The sequence below is a fragment of the Nuphar pumila genome, chromosome 12 (genome assembly GCF_984573655.1).
Source record: "Nuphar pumila chromosome 12, dmNupPumi1.hap1.1, whole genome shotgun sequence".
Lineage (NCBI taxonomy): Eukaryota > Viridiplantae > Streptophyta > Magnoliopsida > Nymphaeales > Nymphaeaceae > Nuphar > Nuphar pumila.
Genome location: NC_143260.1, coordinates 56,887,476 through 56,894,428, shown reverse-complemented (window position 1 = coordinate 56,894,428; position 6,953 = coordinate 56,887,476).

The following is a 6,953-nucleotide window of genomic DNA, read 5'->3' as shown; positions in this document are numbered from 1 at the left end:
CGAATCCTGGAACGAACTTTAGAAACAGGCCGTGACTGGCATGAAAAGATTCATGATGCATTATGGGCATACAGAACCACCATTCGAACTCCAACGAATGCTACTCCGTCAGAACTTGTCTGCAGAACTGAAGTAGTACTTCCTCTACATGTTGAGAAACCTGCTCTGAAATTTACATCACTTCTAGAATTACCTCTTGATCAGTATCAGCAACAGCGACTGGTACAACTTGATTTGCTCGATGAAAGATGGCTCAGAGCAGCAGAGCATGCTCAATCCTATCGCCAGAGGATAGCCCGACAATATGCAAAATCTGTCATTGAGAGAAAATTTTGGGTCAATGATCTAGTGCTCAGATCAACAGCTTATCTCAGGCATCGCCCGGGTGGCAAATGGTCGTCAAATTGGGAAGGTCCTTATGTTGTCAAAGAGGCACTACCTCGCAATTCATATCGGCTCATCAATGCTGATGGAATAGAATTACCAGATCCCATCAATGCTCGACATTTGAAAAAATTCTATACTTGAACAATTTCCTATTCTTTGTAATTCTTCCAAATTTTCTTCAATAATGATCAAAATTCTTTTTCCTAGTTACACTGAGGCATTTTAAAATTTTGTTTTTATCTACAAATGTCCTGTATGCAGGCAGGATAAACAAATCTCTCATTTCACGCACTTGTGCATTCATATGCATCAATTTGCATTCATTTGCATTCAATCGCATTAATAACGATCTGGTCAATATTGAGATTTCAACTATCAATCCCATCACAATTCCTAACAATTCAAGATTGAAAGACAATCACCAGAACTAAACCAAAATCCAGTATCCAAACTGGTACATTTTTAAACCGGTATGCATACCAGTGTCCTTTCAAAATCGAGCACTCGTGTTAGTGTTCCACTGAATGGTCATGTCAGTCGAACTCTTGAGTTCAGTCTTCGTGCTGACCACTCATCCAATTTCCAAATTCCAAAATTCTATCAATTTCCAAATTCCAAAATTCCAAATTTCTAATTTCCAATTTCCAAATATCAATTTCCAAATTCCAAATTTCTAATTTCCAATTTCTAAATATCAATTTCCAAATTCCAAAATTTCTAATTTCCAATTTCCAAATATCAATTTCCAAATTCAAAAATTCCAAATTTCTAATTTCCAATTTCCAAATATCAATTTCCAAATTCCAAAATTCCAAATTTCTAATTTCTAATTTCCAATTTCTAAATATCAATTTCCAAATTCCAAAATTTCTAATTTCCAATTTCCAAATATCAATTTACAAATTCCAAAATTCCCAATTTCTAATCTCCAATTTCCGAATATCAAATTCCAAACTTCCAATTTCTAATTTCAAATACCAAAATTCCAATTTCAAAAATTCAAAATTCAAAATTTCGACCTTTTGGTCACCCAATACCCAATTCAAAAAAAAAAAAAAAATTCTCTTGCGAGAGACCCTTTTTATAGGGAGAGTTCGAGGGAGCTCACTCTTTTCGCATGCTATCCAATTCGTTCACTTAGCCCCTTTTAAGGGAGAGTTTGAAGGGACTCGTGTCTTTGTGAACCGTTTGCAAAACAAAATTCCAAATTTCACACAAGGAACCCTTTTTATAGGAAGAGACTCGACGGAGACTTGCTTTCCTTGTGGCCCCATAATTTCAGACTAGGCCATTTCATCATGAAGGACCCTATTTTCAGGGAGAGTGTGATGAACTCGTTCCTTAATGACCAATTTACCAACCTCACCAATTCCGGCCCCCTTTCCATAAGAGAAGCCTAATGTTAGGAAGTTTTGACGAAAGCTTAATTTCTCTTCGAAAGTTCGTTTTGCAAACACCTCCTCTTCAGGGAAGAGAGGAGTAATTCCCAATTCTAATTTCTGAATCTTCTCCTTTGGGGAAAGGAGAAGAGAATTTTTGTCATGGATGTGTTGCGTTGTGCTTCAAATGCTCGCTTTCACAAAGGATTTCAAGAAAATCTTGCCAATTTGTCGTCGAATATTTGTTGATTTCAAAGATCTTTATTGCACAAAATTATTATCTCAAAATACCTTCAGTATTACTTCCGAAAGGACAAGGCTTTCACGAAAAAAGATTCAAAGTTCAAAATCTTTTTATTGGCCAACCAAAAGGATGAAGAATAAATCTGCGATATGGCCAGCAAAGAGAATTCAATGTTGTTGCAAAGCCATGAGTGATTGATATTGATCGCAGTCAATGGCACGGTTTTAAGGATCATTTTTGAAAAATAAAGCAGTCAAAATATCCTGGGTGATACAGAAAAAATCCACTCAATCTCCATATCTCTTCAAACACCCAAGTTGCAATTAAATATATGCAAAAGAGATCTCTCAATTGTCGTCAAGATGAAGGCGAATTAAGCGAGTCGACCCCCGGGGCCAAAGAAGATTTGGATCATCTCCAAGATGACGGAGTTTGTGACGGATCCTTCCAGGGAAAGTTCAGATCACCGTCAAGATGAAGGCGAGTGTGATGAGCCTACCGACAAACCCTAAAAGATATTTAATTCCAGCTATCATCAAGAGATTTCCTACCAAAGAGCCAATAATCATCATGATAATCCCTGAGAGAAAAGAAGGATCGGAACATCTCTGAGATGAAGGAGTTTGTGATGTACCCTTCCCAAAAAAAAAAAAAGAGAGACAAGTCAGGACATCTCTAAAATGAAGGATGATGTAATTCCCGAAAAATCCAAGAGAGCTCCAATCTGCTAAAAAAAAAGAGTGCAGAAAGATCATCATGAGAAAAGAATCCCAGGATATCCGACTGCCAAATTTATCAAGAATTTTCTTTAATTTTGTGAAATTCTTTTAACAATATTCTTTCACCAATAGCTCTCGCAATATCAAGAATATTTTCTTTCCCGTCCATATCAAGGAAATTGATAGCTTCCTTGAAAGAAAGTCAATCGCAAGCAATTTGAATTCGAATCTTGATTCTATAGAGTTAAGCCCAGTTGGAGGTAATACTTCAGGTAGAAAAGAGGGAATACTTTCAAAACAATGTGCATCACTTTCAATTATTTTGAATCAACAATAATTTTCAACATTTTGACAATATTTTCTAGCTATCCTGGCATAAAGCGAGAGCTTGAGGTTCATCTTTGGCGCATCCTGACACCATCCCTTTTTTGGGACTTGATTACGGGAGTTTTCAAGATTCCTTCCCTTCTTTGGTATAATCTGAGCGCACGGGCTCTCAGATTCGCACACTTCCCTGTGTTCCCACTGTCCCACCATAGACAGTCCAATTTCGGCTTGAGGTTAAGCCACCAATTCCAGCAAAAGGCAATTTCAAAAGTTAATTAGTCTCAGCAATGAGACGCCCAAAATCAATCCCTTTTCAAACTTTAGGGGCCCCAATTTACTTCCTTTTGCAAAACTCCTATCGGATTCATTGTGCGGAAATCCGAAGGTTCCGTCACGGTCTCTTCTTTCGAGGATTCCGTCCATTTTCTGCCCAATCAGGTCAAGGGTACAAAACTGAGCCTCACGTGATGAGGTATTTCATTTCCCAATCAAGTTAAAGGTTAAGCCTGAGCTTCGTTCCATACGAGGTATTTTCAGTTCCATCCAGGTTAAGGGCAAAACCTGAATCTCACTTCTTTTGAAATAAAATTTTCTCCTTATTCTCCATTTCATATCTACCATCATCATTTGAATTAATTCTTTTATACCCAGTCAGATTTATCTAACTGGGGCATTTTTGTGGTTTAAATTTGGTATGTTTTCTTTGCCACTAAGCTCGGCTCACAACCGGCTTAGTAGCAAAGAGGGGCATCTGTAAACACCCCAAATTTTCACCCTCATTCAGTGTTTGTCCATTTCATATGTCATTGCATATCACTGCATGAATTCGACATACCATTTCATTGCATGACATTGCATCTCATTCTTGAGATCCAGCACTCCAGCTTTCAAAACATTCAATCCAGATTTGAATTTTAAAGCTTTTATTTCAAAATCAATTTCAAAACCTGGGTTTTTATTCAATACTCTGTCATTTTCCAACCCCAGGACTTAATATTTCAAAATATTTTCTCAAGGAAACAATCTGGATTCATTTCAAATTCAAATTTTAATCGATTTCAATTCACAGATGAGACCCATTGAGGGTGTCGCTTCTGAATTCCTCTATTCATCAAATTTCTCAAAGTTTTGAAAGTTTCAGTCCGATCAGGACTCTGTGTCAGAGTCCTAATCCGGTCAGGAGTCTGTTTTGAAATCTGTTTTACTTCCATTTTCAGTCTTTTTCGATTATTGTCAAAATTTAGGTCATTTTACAGAGTCTAGTTAGTTCAAAACTCTATTTTAGAGTTCGGTCGAGTTAGGAGTTTAACCCTGACTGTGTTTTCTGACTTATTTCATCATTTCTTGATAAAATCTTTCAAAAATTCTTTCATTTCAATTCTAAAAATTTAAAATCTCAGAGTCTTAAGAGTTCAGGACTCTAACTCGGAGTTCCAGTTCGCTTGAGACCCTATTTTCAAAGATCTTGAATTTCAAATGTCAATTTTAACCCTTTTTCAAAGCCATTTTCAGTGTTTGTTTCAAAATTTCCAAAACTCGATGTGGGCCCACTCAGTTGGCACCATATCGAGAGGAGTTCTAGCCTAGTTAGAACCCTATTCCATTTCAAAAATTATAACTTTGAAGTTTGTCTTTGAAAATCCTTTTGAAATCTCCTTCAATTTCAAGTCTTAAAATCGCTTTTTGAAAAAACTCAAGTAGGGCCCACTCGGGGTGGTGCCATATTCGAGTCAGTCAGGGCTAGACTAGGGTTAGTTGATGTCTTGGTTAATGTTAGAGGTTTAGAAGAGTCAAAACCATTTTGAAAAAAACTCATTTTGAAAGTTAGTTTTTAAAACTAGTGTTTTTAAAGGTTTTTAAAGGTGTTTTAAAAAGCCAAATGTAGAAAATGCCAAGTGGCATTACATTTGGGAATTTTTTAGGAAAGTCTAGGGGTTAATTAGGCATTAGTTTAGATAATTTAGGCTAGGGGTAGTTAGGTCTTTCCACCCAAAAATCGCCCCCCCTTGTTAGAGTCCAAAAAATTCAAAATTCCCAATTTTTAAACCTAAAAAATTTCTATAAATAGTCTCCATAGGGGGGTCGATTTTTCCAACTTGCTCTCTTTGGGATTCTTGGAGCTTATCTCTCCTCTCCAGCCCTTTCTCCATTGCAGCCACCTCAAGGTAATTATTTTGTTTAATTTTTAGCTTTTATTTCATGTTTTTAATAGTTTTAAATCAATTTTAGCCATTAATACCTCCTATTTCATGGATTCAACCATGGTTTCACCTCAAGAACCATCAAGAATCAGCAAGAACAATCCAAGAAGGTGATCTAACCCTGTTTTTATTGATTTACAGAAATTTTAATCCATTAGAATTAATTTTAATATGATTCTTTACATTATTAACCAATAAAATATATGATTTACCCCTTTTAATGGGTTAAATCTATGTTTTAAAGGTGATATCAAATTTCAGCCATTGATTCCCTGTTTTTATTTTATTTTCATGGTTTATTCATGTTTGTTTTACGTTCTAAAACATAGAAATAATTTTTATTTACTGTTTTATGGTTTATTTTATTGATTTACATTAGTTAATGCATGGTTTTCCAAGTTTCTTAAATTTCTGTGTGTTTTAGGTTTAGAACAGTAAAGATAATGTTATTTCGGATTGAAGTACTCATTGTTTATTTTTAATTTTTTTATATGTGCTGAATTCATGAGTTATTGAGTTACTGTAGAAAAATCAGAGGTTTTGGATCTCGGGAACCCTGTAAAAAAAAATCAGACATCAAATCGGGTTTTTAAAGCTTTAAAATCGTGGTTAAAATCAAGAAGGTAACTTGCTGTTATGATATTTCTCTAATATTATATCCGATTTTAGATTTGTAAATTGCTATAGATTCACATTGAGTAGATATGTCTGCTGTAAAATTTTCGGATTTTTTGGTTACTGTTTATTATTTTTCCTCTTTCAGGGAATCTGTTTTTAAATTTAAAACTCATTAGGGTTTATCAAAACCCTAATCAGACTTGTGTTAGTCATAAATACCAAACCACAGATCCGATTTATGATCTGTAAAAAGTGAGTATTGTTATTTTTTTGTCTACTGTTCACCACTAAAATTTCAGAGATTTTTGTTTAGCATTGCTATTTATGTCTGTATTTTCAATCTGAAGTAGCCGTTTTAATCCCTGTTAAAAGTGATATATTTTAGCTCAGATTGCCGGAAGGGTTTCTCCCTAACCGGAGATGATTTTTCCGATCTGTAAATTGGGAAATCTCTGTTTTTCTTCTTAGTTTGTCTCTGTAAAATTTCATAAATTTCCATGGAGATTTGACCCCTGGTTCAGGTCTTGGATTGAAACTGGTTGGTGAATTAGGTCAAAAATAGTATATTTTTAGGGTTTACTGCAATTTTCGGATTAATTCAATGTCAAAAAAATTATTTTTATAATTCCAATTCGACATTAGGGTTATAACAAGTGCAGGTACCAATTTTTATGGATTTTGGAATCCATTTGATCTATGAATTAATAAAATTGCAAAACCGGGTTCCTGAAAGATCCAAAAACACTGCTAAAATCACAGTTTTTGTGATATTAGTGGATTTTCGTGCATGAGCATATATTTTTAGGATTTAATCATGTTCATAATCATATTAGGATGCTTTAGGTTTAATTTTGTGCTCATTTGATTTCATTTAGTGCATAAAACCTAAGTTTTTACCAAAAATCTATTTCTAAAAACCCTGATTTCAAGGCCATAGTCTTGCTATCAGGGGCAATTTAGTCATTTGACCTAAATTTCGGAATCCCTAACCTTAATTTTCATGTGTTTAAGTATGTCATATCATATTTTAGCCTAATTTATTTGCATTCAAATTTCAAAACTTGCATTTTATCAAAAT